This window comes from Falco biarmicus, chromosome 10 (assembly GCF_023638135.1).
Source record: "Falco biarmicus isolate bFalBia1 chromosome 10, bFalBia1.pri, whole genome shotgun sequence".
In the NCBI taxonomy this organism is placed as follows: Eukaryota; Metazoa; Chordata; class Aves; order Falconiformes; family Falconidae; genus Falco; species Falco biarmicus.
Window position 1 is genome coordinate 9,146,738 of NC_079297.1, and position 14,862 is coordinate 9,161,599.

The window sequence follows — 14,862 nt, forward strand, 5'->3', positions numbered from 1 at the left end:
GTGGGTTTGATCTCTGCAATAAATACAGTAAATATCTTATTGTGCTTGTGAATCCCTTGGAAGGAAAACTTCTCCCTCTCCTGCTGCTGCTCGGTAGTAAGTGGCGTGGGCCACCGAGTAGCAGAGCAGTGCCAGCAAGGGCAGGCTCTCGCTACGCTGCTGCCCTCCGGCAAGCACCCAGGGTTTTTGGACCATTTTAATTAACCTGGTCATTACTGGCTATCAGCAAAATGAAAAGTGCAGGGAAATGGGATTGTAAGACCTGACAAAATGTAACCTACTTTTTAGGTTGCTTCATCAAACTTTCTCTGGTGCTTACTTATAGATGTGTGTGTTTAGTATCCAGTATGTGCATTTTATGACACACACATATATATATGCACACACATCTGCGCAGATATGTATAAATTTATGGATTGTGTATATATGATTATACCCTTATTCAAACATCATAGAGAAGGTTTAATAATCCTCCTAATGTGACATATATTAGCTATATCTCACAATGCTGAATGTAAGCATGTACGTGTAGGAGCACAGAGGTGTGCAGTAAATCTCATGGGGATATATCTATGGTCGGTTTTTTTTTTTCAATTACTCCACAAAACTTCTCTCATGTATCCGTTGCTTCATAATGTGACAGACTCTTCCTACCCTCATAGTATACCTAGCTTATTATACGGGGTTCTGTACCGGAACTAAATAAGTCCTTCCTAACCCTCGCAGTGTTCTCTTTTGTACCCCGAAGCATGAGATTTGAGTTATCTTTGCATGTTGCACTACAGCTGTTGCTGGTCATAAACTTAGAGTTCCTTGTACTGCGTTAGCATGTGCGTTTCTGCTGCTTTGGAAAAAGCAGAGATAGTATCTCAGTTTAGAGATCATAATAATGTTTAATTGACAACATTGTTTAAATGGATATTATAAACACCAGTCACATAAATTCTTAATTCTTTTTGGTTTAATGTTTCATCAAGATAATGTTTCAAAGATTTCTTTTAAGGAGTTAAGACACACATGTTCACTTTCTTTAGGAGCTGATGGAACAGTTTAGTTTTAAAGAGGACTTGTTGATAAAAGTCCCAAGATGGTTTCCTATTAGTATTTAAGCTACACCAAGCAAACAATAGATGCTGAAGGAGAATGGGAAAGCAAGCCCGGAAAGCAGAGCAAGCTGGTAATTCTCACTGCTAGGGCTAGGAACCGCGTGCATACTGCACTTGCATGTCAACACGTGGCCCTATGGATTTTTGTTTGGTCCGTGATCTGAGAACTGGTTCAAGAAGGGCTTATGATCAATGAGCTCTGCAGAAAGGCACAAAGGCAGTCTTGAAAAGTGCTGTAGCAGCAGGCGTGGGGGGGTGGTTAAAATGCCCAGCCGGCACCAAATGGCTCGCTCTGGAAGCGGGCTGTTCCCCCCCCCCGCCCCCCAGGACGCGGGCACTTTGCTTTCCAGCCCGCAGCCCTGTGTTGTGCTTCCCCCGCACACGTGCTGCAGGACAGCATGGAAGAACGAGTAGTCCTCGTCCCACTTCTGATGGACAAACTGAAGGCTGAACCCTAACCTGCTCAGACTAGAGCAGGGTTTGCGATGCTAGGGAATCACACCCATCGATGTGGGGCCTGAACTTGGTTCTCAAGTGGATGGTTTTCCTGGGTTTGGTTTTTCTTATTTTTTGATAAGGAAACTCATTTTCCAAGAGTCTGGCCTGTCTTGATTTTTGATTTCTCTTTGCCAGAGAAAGGGTCCCCTGCTCTGAAGGGGAAAAAAAAAAAAATCTCTGAAGGATTTGGCACTTGTGTATACATTCTGGCTAAGTCTGTTGGGCAGCTGCATACCAAAATGTGTAAACCACGTTATAACTGTGAAACTATGAGTCATTCAGTGTTATTTACCATTGATACTGGCAGGCAGCCTGATCTGTTACTGTAATTATGTCTCTGTCTCTACCAGTGAGATCAAAAGTACAGAAATTCCAAGTAATAGGACTACAACTATATTAGTAGGGTGAAACTCTGAGCATCTGGATTGGAGAAAAAGATATTGAGTGCACAGTGTTACAGGAGATCAAAGAGGAAACTAAATCTAATAAAACAGTAATAATTGGTAAGCTCACTTCCAACATATGGAACATCAGAATTTGGTATTAAAATGTTATTTCTTAAGAACTTTAAAAAATTGGAGCAGATAGTTTGAGGACATACAAGACTTGTGTGTATTCTGCTCTAGGCTCAGTATTTCTGGAAAGAAATCAGATGTCTTCATCCATATTTAGGAGACTAGTTTAAGAACAATTTTAAAATTAAAAAAAAAAAAATAAAAAAGCCCAAGTCATCCTAAAGAACTCCTACTTGGATATTTTCATCTGTGGTCACCTGGGTGCTTCTGGTTATTTTACTGATGAAACCAACTGGAAAGCAGGGGGGTGGAATTGAGTTTGCAGCCTTGCCTGTTCATCAAATGCTCTTTTTCATTAGAACGGTTCACTTCAATAAAATCCTGGGCACGTTTGATAAGACAGTATTCAAGGAACAAAGCTGTTAGGAAATGACTTGCTCATAAGTTCCAGCAATAATTTTTGGCCTTAGAATATTACTTGGTGTTTTTCATTGTCAGTCGAAAATGAAAATGTAGCATTTCAATTGTAACCCATTAGAAATGTAGCAAGGCACACTGTTCGGTACAGTTGATCTACAAATTGCACCAGAATACTTCTGTGAACTTTTGATCTGCCAGTACTCATGGGGGGGGAAAACAACAACATTCGAAGAAAATGCCCGTTAATTTGAATGATTGAATATTCAAGGAGAAGGTTTTTCCTTATCAAGGTTTCTACAGAAGGAAAGGGAAAATTAGTAAAATGTGTTTAATATAAATAGAACCTGACTACTGTATGAAGGAAAGTTTTTTAGAACTGAATGCTTTGCAGATGGGTGCATCTTCTTGCAAAATGGTTGAGGACAGAAATGTTTGGAACATGTAAAGGAAAAATTTAAGATATAGATAGATGCAGTGAGTCATTCTGTCATAACTTTGTCCATATTTTGGTATCTCCATTGTTCAGATTTGTTTCTGGTGGAACTATAAAAGCTATGATTTATATCTGTGAAAAAGTTTTTTAATATGTAGGCTTTGCACAATATGGTTTATGAGAGAACAAGTTTGGAAAGACACACTGCTAGCTAGATAAAATACTGTTTAAAATAGCAATGGAAACATGGCATCTTTTCAACGGACCGAAGTGCTATTTGCATTAGTATTTAGTATTGTCTATTTTTTTAATAAGCTCTCTGACATCTTAGGAATGATAGTTATGATTCATATAACTTCAGTTCTTGTTCTGAGAGAACATCATAGAAAATATTTCTACAGTAGCCTTAAGGGATATATGGTAAAGCATAGTTTGTGGATTCATTACAGGAGAGCGGCTTCCCATCAGGTGATGGGTTTATCAAATATTAAAGCAGTTTGTATTCTTTTTTTCTTCCAAAATTGCAAAAGCATCTGGGAAAACCATTTTGGCCTTGAGACTGTTCAGGTCTACCTTTTACTTTGGAATATTTTGAAGGATTGACCCGCAGCTCTCTATTCATGTCAAAGAAAGAACACTAGTAAGATAGGGTTGTGTGAGCTGTGCATTTGGACTTAAATTAAGAATTCAGCCCCACATCTATAAAAATGAGCTGTACATGTACATTCTCCATAGCCCCTGAACTTCAAAAGCAAAGGGAGCAGCTGTCTGTATCTATGACTGCTGTCATAGATAGCCACTTTTGAGAAATCCACAGCCATATATATGTGTATATATAATGTAATATATATTAAATTCAAATCCCAGCTAAGGAATCAACAACAAAACAAACAAAAACTTGCAACGCTGAAATATCTGAAGCAAGCCTTTTTTCTGAGGAAATATTATTGAGGTGCTGAACAACATTTGATCACTTGCAACCCTTTCAACTGACGTTCTATTATCCACATGTCTCTTTCATTATGCAACAGATGGTGAGTCCTGTCGCTGATTTTTTTCTTCAGATTCACAAAACTTCAATGGATTGTAATATGACCCTAAAAATGAGTAGAAAAAGAAAATGCTTGTTAAGGTTTTATCTTTGATAATAATCCATTGACAGAGAATAACAGCTGACCTCCTATGAACTAAAAAAAAAAGACACATTTGCCTTATTTTATGAAGAGCATTTGTCTAAAACATTTCACTGAACTGCAGAATGTGGCCTTCAGCTGAAATGAAAGATGGTCCTTCTGTTGCTACACAAAGCCATATTTGCTGCTGCAAAGTGCAAAAGGATAGGCTGACAAATTGATAGTATGTCAGGAGCGTAACAAACTTGTATTCGTCTTCACAAACATCTGCATATTTGTGAAGATTCTGAACGAGAAATATTTCATTTAGAGGCTTCATTTGGCAAATTTAAGATAGCCATCATGCTGAGGTCTAAACATTGTTAGAAATGTCTTTAAATACAATCTCTCTGTCTGCTTTCTGGTCACTTTATTAATAGACAAGTCACAGTGCTAAAAGGCTGGGGGGGGAGTCTTAGAGCAGTTAAAAGCTATGCTCCATATGCTTTTGATGTTTTTTTATCTCATCCTAGACTAACTAGATCCTGATTTATTATGCCATAAGTTATTAGACCAGTTAGTTTGCAATAGTAAGTAAAATAATAATAATAACACTTCTATGTTACCCCTCCTACTGATAGATTTTTAAAGTCGTTTTCCAAAATAGGGCTCAGTCTGGCAAACACTTGCATATCTGATTAACTTCAAGCACATATTCATCCTACAGCTGGGTAAGTGGGTCTTCATCTAGTCATATCATGAGATGTGCTGCTCAAACATGACCAACTTTGGGATGAAAAAAACATTGGGGCCAGATGGGAGTCGTCCATGCCTTCTAACCTCTAGGAACTTGATCTAGGTCCTTGAATTAGAGTCTAGGCTCTCTCTGCAACCAGGAGAGCAAAGTACAAACCTTTGGTGATATATTCAGGGCACTTCCACTATGTACCAACTCCTCTCCTTTAGCTCTAGAGGAAACCTGAACTGCTAAACTAATACTCTTGGAGTAATACCGGTATTTAGATGCAGCCTGTAGAAAAATTGTGATTAAGATTTGAGATTTTTGGTAGTTGTTTTGTTGAATATTGACATTAATGTAATTAATAATACAGAATATTTTACCTGTAAATCATTTCTCCTTTTGCACCTCATTTTCTGTGATGGTAAGATTTGCAGGAGGAGTTCAGTAACTGTTCAAGTTTAGGTTCTTGTCCTGTAAAAAAGATGCGTTCACATACTCAAATTAAGCTGTTTATCTTTTAAATCAAATTCCTGGATGGATCAAGCCAAGCAAAGATATGAATCCTTTTTTTTTTTTTTTTTTTAGTACGTATGCTTGATTTAAAGCACAAGCTAATTGTTATCTCAATATCATACTTCTGTGGTAAAGAAAAGTTGGTAGACCAGATACTCTGCTGCTATAAGCCTGCATAAAGCTTTTCCATTTTAACCAGCTAAGAATCTCATTGAATGCACATATTTTTGGCAGGACTGGCTCTTTAGACACTATTATAAGTTGGTCTTTCACATTTTTCGCAAGAAGTCTTTCAGGCTCTGCCTCTTTGAGTTAGGCAAGCACGAAGGAATCGACATGAGTCTAACTAAACAAAAAAATCAGCCCCAGTGCTTGCTTCTTGCCAAGAAGAGTGCCCCAGAACTAAAGCACTGCTGTGTTTACTGGCCCTTTCATAACACTGTCAGTATCGAAGAGTTGGTAAATAGAGAACTCATCCAGGAGGCTGTCAAATTCTTCTGCACTGCTGCACACCCCAAGATGATATGCTAACTCCTCTACCATTTTGCCAGTAAGCCGGAGTTTAGAGGCTGGGTCAAGAACGAATGACACTTTTCCAGTAGGCTGTCCTTCAGGGGAAATGATGTTATCTCCTTATTTTTTCTCAGTATTGACATGAAAAGGGAGCTATTTGATGCTCTGAATAGAGAACAGCTATGTACTTATTATGTACCCCTAGGTTTCTTCATATCATCACCTCCAACCCATTGCTAATTGATTCATACATCCTAAGCAGTTTGCAAACATTCTTGAACCAAACCAATACTATTTGTATTACAGTAGCCTTCTAGAAAGCTTGCAAAACAAAGCAGTCCTTGCCCTAACGAGCTTTGAGTCCAAACAGCAAGGCAGACAGAGCGATTTGCCAGGGGCATGCTAGAAATCAGTCGTGGGATGAACAGACCCTGAATCTCTGTTGTTGTAGGCAGACACTTGCTCCCCAGACCACAGGGCTTCCCTATCAGCTGGTGCTCCTTGATTTGGAGGTCACTGTGGGACTGCAACTACAACTCCATTTCAAAGGTTAAACGCACAAGAGACCTGTTTAAATTTCGTCCTGTAACTATTGGCAAATTAGATCCAAATGACAAGTCAGGATCTGTACTGTCAGTCTCTGGGTCGGTGCTTGTATACAATAAATGGAGAATTTTTGTCATATTACAAGAAGATCTTTCATGTCCTTTAATACAAGAATATTAGAATCCTGGTAGGTGTTTTGCTGTATTCAGTTATTTGATCAGTTGACAGTTTTAGGGTGTCATGCCTCATGATTAGCACTGCCAACCTGCTGGACAGTTCAACAGATTTTGAAATGGATTTTGTGGCAAAAAGTGCATAAAGCACAGTTTTGGTTTCCTGCTCCAAGTCTGCTCGCTGATTCTCTTATCCTACATGTGAGGGAAAGTAGTGATGTACAGCATGAGTGAATGTAAATAATTTCCACCCATTTGGGGGGTGGGGGGGGTGGAAGGGACAAGTTTTGCAGCAGCCCAGGTGAATTTGACATTCCTGGAGACGTGCAATAATATCATCTGCTTCTTTTCCTGAGTTCCTCTGCTATGGCAGAGGCATGTTGGCATGATTAGCCTCCTTGGTAGCATCCTCCAGAGGGAATTCTACAGAGATGAAATACAAAAACTGCTTTAAAATGGTAAGTCACAAATAGGATCTGCCATGAGGCATTATAAACAAAACTAGACACAAAAGACTCATAAAAAAATTAAAGTATAAAGTAACAGAGAAAAACCCAAATCTTCCTGACTAAAATTTCATTTGCACACCTGATTTGTTTGCACAGCTTCCAGGATGCAACAAGCACAAAGGCAATAAAAAAAAGCAGCCAAATGTCCAACACAATGACCATTGATTCAAGCATTAATTTAGCACAATTTTCATACGCACTAATGTGAAGGGTATATGCAGCTCTATTTTGCAATGTTTGTAGTTTCTCTGCACATTTGTGTTGCTGAAAATTTGGTCTTAACAGCCCCTATAACAAACAGAGAGATGCTGCAGGGAGGGAGAATAATTGAGGAAAGCATTTTCTTAAGTTTTAAGGATTACAATTGTCTAACTACTCCTACCATCAGGATAAAGCTAATCAATGTTTTGAATACATTACCAATAGCCCTGTGATATGAGAGTGGTGTATTTCTCCTGACACATCCATTTCACGATACTACAAACATAATCTTCTGGCCTACAAATGTAAAAGGGTATTTCAGCATATGTGGATTCTTTTCAGGTTATTTAGCACATTCTAAGTCTTCTTTTTGGATCTTGGAAACTTTTTTTCTTGTTTTGATCCTGGTTATCTTTTTACCTTTCCTTAAAGCAAACGGTTCTGTTATTTCTGTATAACAGTAAACTTAGCATAAGGAGTCCTCTTTTTCCCATCTTCTTCTCCTGTAACTCCATCTTCTGAAAACTTCATACACTTGAGGACAACCCAATCCAAGTGAATACATGCATTAGCCTGGACAGACAGAAATCTTTTAATATTCCTAAATATTTTTAGGAGTAAATCTTTCAGTGAAGTTCTTCACTGTTTTTCATTGCTCAGAAAACTTAGTTCCTCACTTCCCTCTCTCTCAACTACAAAATATTTAAAGGTGTATTCACCAGGTTTTAACCTCAGGCTACTTACCACCAACCTCTCTATTTCAGAGACGTCACTCACTATATCTCTATAGTGATTATAGAGATACTATAGGCATTCTACAGCCCCAGTCTGTACACTTCTACTCTGATGGAAGTCATTTGCAACTGAGTGGTGTTTATACCAAAGGAATGAATCCTGCTGCTTTTCATTTTCATGCTTGCCATTGCCATTTCCTTGTTCCTTGAAAAAAAAAAAAAAAAATAACAAACGGGGTGACTGGAAGTGCAGTGCCTGCCTGCGCAACGCCAGCCATGAGCAGCTCGCGTGACTGCAATAAAGCTGGTTGAAATGTGGGATCCTGTTTCTGACATTAGTGGACAAAGTTGGCCCATGGATAGTCCTGTCTGGTCACATTGATCTCGCAGTAATGGAAAGCAGGTGGACTGCCAGAAGAGCAGCTATGAGGTGGGTGACAGGAGTGGCAATCCCAAAGGTCTAGCAGGCATGAGAGACGTTAGCTTCATATTCAACTGGTTCAAATGGGAGTGTCATGATAAGAGTTAAAGCTTGTAAACTTAAGTGTGAGGTTCTTATTAATTTTTAAATTCCAAATCTGGATGCTGAGCCTTGGCTAGTCAAATGAGTGCTTCAGCTGCTTTCAGCCTGGAATCTTGAATCCCTGTTTTCACTGTGCCTGTGCTAAAGGAAAAAGCTAGACCGTACAGAGTGATTAGCACCAGGACTGGTCAGGAAACAATAGTTCCGCTTGGTGAAAAACTTCAAGATTTTACACATTAATAATTAGTTTCTCATCAGTGTGAGACACAATTACAAAAATCATAGCAGGGGCATAGAAAAGCAGGAACCACTGCAAAACTAAAATGGTCCAGTAAGTTAAATTTGGGAGGGTCACACCCAACACGATCCCATCCTCTGATTTAGGCAGAGTTAGATCTGAACTTTGGTCTGTTAGGTGGTTAACGTGCACTCTAACCAGTCAGCTCACTTCTGCTCTTTGGACTGTACTTTTGTTTGATCTGAAGATTACTAATTGCAATGAAAATGTCATCAAGATGTAATAGGTATGTTTCCAATGATCAGTTTTCCTTCCAGAAAAATACAACAGTCGTGGACAGTATTTTATGTCAAAAATTAACTTTCTGACGTTGCAATTCAGAGAAAGGCTTGTTATGTTGGTAACAAATACTTAAGGGAAGCGTTCTCAGTAACGTAGTCTGTAAGGTATCTTGAGCCCACTGAGCAAGAACTGCTACGTAAGTATAAATTAAAAAAACATTACTTGATATGCTTCATAAAATTATACATTGGATATATCAGGCTAGTTCAGGGGTCTATCATAAAACTTAGGCTTATATAAGTAAACGTGAGATCTTTGTCTCCGAGTGCTCCACAACATAGGTAAATTTGCCATCCATTTCTACTGCAAATACATTCTTTTGTGTACAGGGAAATTCAGGTTTTAGAGCCAAGGGGTGGCATTGCTAGTCTCTGTGTGAGCCTGTGTGTATGTATGACTTGGAACAATTGCATTGTGGTTTGATTACATCATCAAGGTTGGATTCTGACCTCAGCATGGTAATTGAACCATGCATCAACCTCCATCTTCTACTCAGTCGGGTATGTTTGGATGTGGTGAATATGTGGTGGCTGTAGCTACTGACAGGAACTACCAGGCATTCAACTGTGTCCAGACAGCTCTATTTCTATCCCTAATTAAACCATCAGATATTTTTCTTTCCTTTTCTTTTTTTTTTTTTTTTGCTGTGTCCGTTTTTAATATCATGCACAAGTATATTCAGTAAAGTACTTTTCTTCTTATCAGTCAGGTATGACCAAGTTTCTCTTTTGGAATTATTCTGTAAAAATTGAGGCATTGATTGTCATCTTACATGAACCAGAAGCAACAGAAAAATTCTCTCCCCTCCGTCCTTAAGGGAAAAGCATTTACTTCTCCATAGGCAGAAAAATCAGTTCATGTACGATGTGTCAATTAGGAGCGGACAGCATCATGGAATATTATTTCCAAGATAACCCCTAAAGTAGCAAAATTAATTAGGCCAGTGGTATTGAACAGGTACTAAACCAACTGATAATTTAATCTTAAGCCTCCATCAACGTATCAGGATAAAGAGAAGCACAGGAGAATATATGTGTGCCAACTGTCATTTTTATTTGGGGACAACCTGGGCATTTCCTTTTTGGAAATTCATCTGAGGATTATTGGAGAAGTCTGATAAAATTTACCATATTGGTTTCTGCTTTTCTTTCCCTCCCCCCAAACACACTTATGGTATCATTATGCTAAGACAGTATATTGAGATGTATGCTATCAGTCCACAAAAGAGCAGGAAAGTGGGAGGGAATATTCCGCAGAAACCTTTGGTCTGTTCTGCAATGGTGTAAATCTTGTAACACAACTTGCAGTCTTGGGCTGTGAAATGCACACGTGAGATCACAGTGACCACACGGTTCCAAACTTTCATCCCACTATGGTTCCCTAAAGTGACCTTTGGAGACTGAAACTAAGAATATAATTTCAGGGTCACGTATAAATGGCTTTTTCTTCCTGTGATTCAACTCTCAGGTCCTCCTGAGATGCTTAGCAGGGGGAAGGAAATGCTTCCGCTGCGGTTTGAGAGAGAGCAGTGGCTCAGTGTGCTCGTTATTAGGTGGTTGCAGTGGGAATAGTGGGTTGGGTGGGTCCAACCCAGTACTTTATCCTCAATAACAAAGAACTAGAGGGAGAAACTCCAGCAAAGCAGAAGCATATCTCAGACACTGCATCCACGTGGGCGATGTGCTTCCCTACCTGTCTCCACTTCAGACTTGTTCTTGTCATTTGGTCACTGTAAACTGGCAGCGGTCACAAAACGACTTTCCTTAATCCACAGTTGGGCTTCTCATTCCAGTGATTTCTGGGATGGCTTTGTATCACACCATGCCGTGGAGGATTGCAGTCTGGTTACAGAAAAAAAAAGGAGCATTTCACTTTATTACTTTAGCATTGAGAAAAACAAGTCTAATTGGCTTCTGCTGTGCTCTAATAGCTAAAGAACAACAAAGGCCTTTAGTCGTTCACATCACTTCCTGTTTTTAAAGGGTTTTAAATGCAACTCAGTGATTAACATTAAAAAGTAGCTACTATGCACACATAAGAACTACTTCATTTTTTAATTATATTTTAACAGGTATAGATTCAATGTTCTTGACATTTATAAGAGGTCCTTCATTTCCAGCAAAGTAACATAATGAAATATCCGGCCCCACGGCTTGATCACCCCTCTGTGCGTTCCCACGGCTGCAGCGGCAGGCCAGGCATATATTCATGTTGCCCATAATATTACACTAGGCCAGTCTGTGGAGTGGTAGTCATTGGAATAGAATCAAAGGAAAATGTTTCTGCTTTCCCCACATATGGGGGGGAAAAAAGTTTTAATTGATTTTTTTTTTTTTTGTTTTTTTCTGTTCTGTCTTTGGTGTTTCGTTTTGACTGGAAATTGGCTGTGGACTCGAGAGCTCCTTCCTCTGTGAAAGTTTCCTTTGTTGAAATCTGTGTTTTTGCAAGAAAGATTAACTGATATTTTCTGAACAAAACTGTCTCGTGCTGGTTTGGGTGTCTGTGACTGGTGTTTATAGCCAGGCTCTGCGCTGCTAGCAGGGGGCTGAGCTGGGCAGGAGGCTGGAGGTACCGTGTTTCGATCCCCTTACAAGCACTGGCAGAGCTGTGCAGTGCAGCCCACCCCCAGCCTTCCTATGGTTAAAGACAGCGATGACCTGGGTTTGATACTGTTGACCTTATTCTGAAAGCTTAGAGCTGTTAAAGGAAGGAAAGAAGTGCAGAGCCCCAGGGTGCTCGGAGCAGCAGGGCCATGGGCAGCCCACACACAGGAGCTGCTGCTGGCAACCAAGCAGGACCTTGTAGGCAGAGACCAGGAGGTTTCAGAGGAGAGTGACTAATAAGCCCTTGAGACATACAGGTCTGAGTACCTGTCAATGGGCTCCAGACATGTTTCTTGCTGCCCTCTCTCCCTCCATGTCACTCTAACACGACCTTAGCAGGGACCATTTGACACAGAGCAGGTGACCGGTCATTTAGACATTGCTTCCCTTAAGGAAAGGCGCCCAATACGATGTGCAATGGGGTGTGCTACACGTGAGCATGTCCTCAGGGGCTCAGCCACAGAGGAATGTGCATCAGCACCTGGGGAAATCAAAACAGGTTTATTTTGCAAGTGTCACACAAGCATGGCTTGTGTGGGTTTTTTTGTTTCCACGTACCATAAGTTTCACTTCACTTTTTTGGTGTGACTGATGCTAAAATGCAAAGTAAAACCCGTTTGAAATTGCTGAGTATCATCTTCTGTTCCTTGAACTTCCATATCAGGGAGCAAGGGGAAAGAAAACCCTACCCTTCTGTCATACTTTGTCAGTTGTTTGATTCAGTTTGTCTGGCATGATCCATGCCTGCAGAACCCACCACTGCGCGTCTGCAGGCTGCCGTAACGCCCAGAGTAATGTATAAATACATGAAGCAGAAGTCCTGATTTTGTAGGATTGCTGATGTTTTTCATCCTTTTCAGCAACTGACCCCTGCAGATCTTGGCCTCAAAGAGGTATTTCATGACAGAAGGAGCTCACAAATGGTGGAAGATGTGTGTCATGGAAAGGTTGGCATCATATTTCTCATGTGTGAAAAGGACAGCAAAAATCATCAAAATGGACTATAATAACGGATTCCGTAAAGCTTAAAACTCCCTCAAGGCTGAAACATCTTGGGCCATTCTGAAAAGAAGCATATATTTTGAAGAGAAGGGGGGGAGGAAATAAAAAAAAAAAAGAAAGTCTAATCTTCTGCTGATGTGGCCTTGGCAATCGACTGAACTGACAAGGCTGTGTATTTGTAAAACAAGCTGTGCTAAGTATTTTTTCGGCCTTGTGTTTAGAAACACACGGGGTTGGCGGGGGGGGGGTGGGGGGGGGCGAGGTTGTAAGAATAAATATGGAAATCAAATGTAAAAACTTCTTGCACTCGCAACCAGCTTCCCGGAGGGAATTCCTGCCTCTGTTCTCTGCTCTTCCTCCACTCAGCAAAACAACTGCCAGTCATTAAGCGGAGCTGTACAGTGCTCGCTGTACAGTAATTGAACAGCAATGGGCCCACCCTCATTTGCATCCCCCATCTCTTGATTGGCAGCTGTACATGAAATGCCATATCAGTTGAAAGTATGTTGTGAGCTGGCACTAATGATCCAGTGGCTCCGGGGAAACCTGCCATATTGTAATTCGGCTATCAGGCATGAAAGAAATAATTCTAAGTGCCAGCAATGTGAAGCCGAATAAATGTTTCAGTGCTGCAGGTTGCCAAGGGTGACACTTCTGATTTAGTATAAACGAATGCCCCGTTGCCTTTGGGGTTGGGGGAGTTCGCATTGTATCTGAGATGTGTGTATAAAACATTAGTATTAGAAAATGGCTTCAGCACGGGATGGGAAACAGAGGCCTGGTCCCAGGCGGCGCGGGAATGTTTACAACTAATGACTGGATGAAAGGATTTTTCTACCTACTGTAATGACAGGCAAAATAGGATTTGCTTTCCCTGAGATGGAGAATAATGGCTATGTTAACTCTGCTTTTCCTTTTTCTTTCTCTCCTTAAATGAAATGCTCTTTTGTAAAGAAAATCACATCTATTTTCTTCAGCGTAGTAGAGGGAGGTAGCGAGTTTAACTCCTTGGGAGCGTTGGGTGTTTGGAAGGAGGGAGGTGATGAGGGGGTTAATGGGTGGCCTCTCCGGCCAGCCCCTCCTCAACTATCGCAGGCTTCGTGCCAGCAGATTTCTCAGTAGCCTTTATACTCTTGTTTAATGTTAAAAATCTGGTGAGAGATGAAAGGAAGGACTCCGGATGCCTTAAAAATGTAATGCAGACAGTTCTTACGTTAATATTTCAGCTCCCGCACATTAGTATGTCACGAAAGGTGAGACTGGAGGGACAGGTGTCTGCAGACACTTGGAGGTGGGAAGACAACACGTATGAGGAAGCTGGTGTTCTGCTATTGTGACTGTACACACACAGCTGCAGTAATTGTAAATGTAGCTAATTAATTGCATCTGCATATGGGATGATGGTGGCTCTGCAGTAACTGCAGACACAGGTACAAAAACCCACCAGTAATTTTTTATCTTTTTAAGAACAAAATTCTCTGATGTTTTGGAGAAGAGTGTATGAAGGTGTGTGGACAGTTTGAACCTCTCTTCTTTCCATGTCAGTCACAGATGAGCTAAATTCTTAATTTTGTTATCCACACCCAGTCTGCCTTGCTTAATGGCAATATCTTCACATTTGGGTCCCTTTTATTAACCCTTTCTTTAACTTCAGCAAGGTTATCTGAAAACCTAGCTGGCAGAGAAAAAAAGCACAACAATGCAGAAAATTATTCTTAAAGTTGCAGCTAAGTAGAGACTGAAAAAGAAAAATCTGAAAAAAGCTAGTTCAGCTTGGTAATGGTTAAGTTGCTGATACTTCAGCCTTTCTGCTGTCTGTGTTATTTCGTTGTTTTCATGTATTCGTATTGTGTCCCTTTGTTGTCTTTTCTTTTATAATAAGCTCTTTTGGAACTGAAGACATCTCTCTGCTTTGTACAGCACCTAGCATGGTGGTGTCTTCCTCATTGCTTGGCGCTTCAAGCTATTAGAGTAACATGACTGATAATAACGTGGAATAGCAGGACACATGTGTATCAATCCTTGTGGATAAAACAGAAACTAGACCCGCCACAGGGAGCCCCTGGCACCATGTGAGGTGTTGCCTGTGAGATGTTGGGTCTTCTCTACTCCCATATGCATCAGTGAAAACTGAAGACA

General features: G+C 40.4%; 1 protein-coding gene and 1 long non-coding RNA gene across 3 annotated transcripts in view; one reads left to right on the top strand and one right to left on the bottom strand.

Moving 5' to 3' along the window:
• Positions 1–14,862, top strand: part of TSHZ2 (teashirt zinc finger homeobox 2) — a 232,039-nt gene that overhangs the window by 179,847 nt on the left and 37,330 nt on the right. The window lies entirely within an intron of this gene.
• On the bottom strand, positions 967–11,130 carry LOC130155895 (uncharacterized). Its single transcript, XR_008824247.1, has 3 exons — positions 10,811–11,130; positions 5,207–5,297; positions 967–4,069 (listed from the first exon to the last, which is right to left on the bottom strand). It is a non-coding gene; the product is annotated as an uncharacterized LOC130155895 (long non-coding RNA).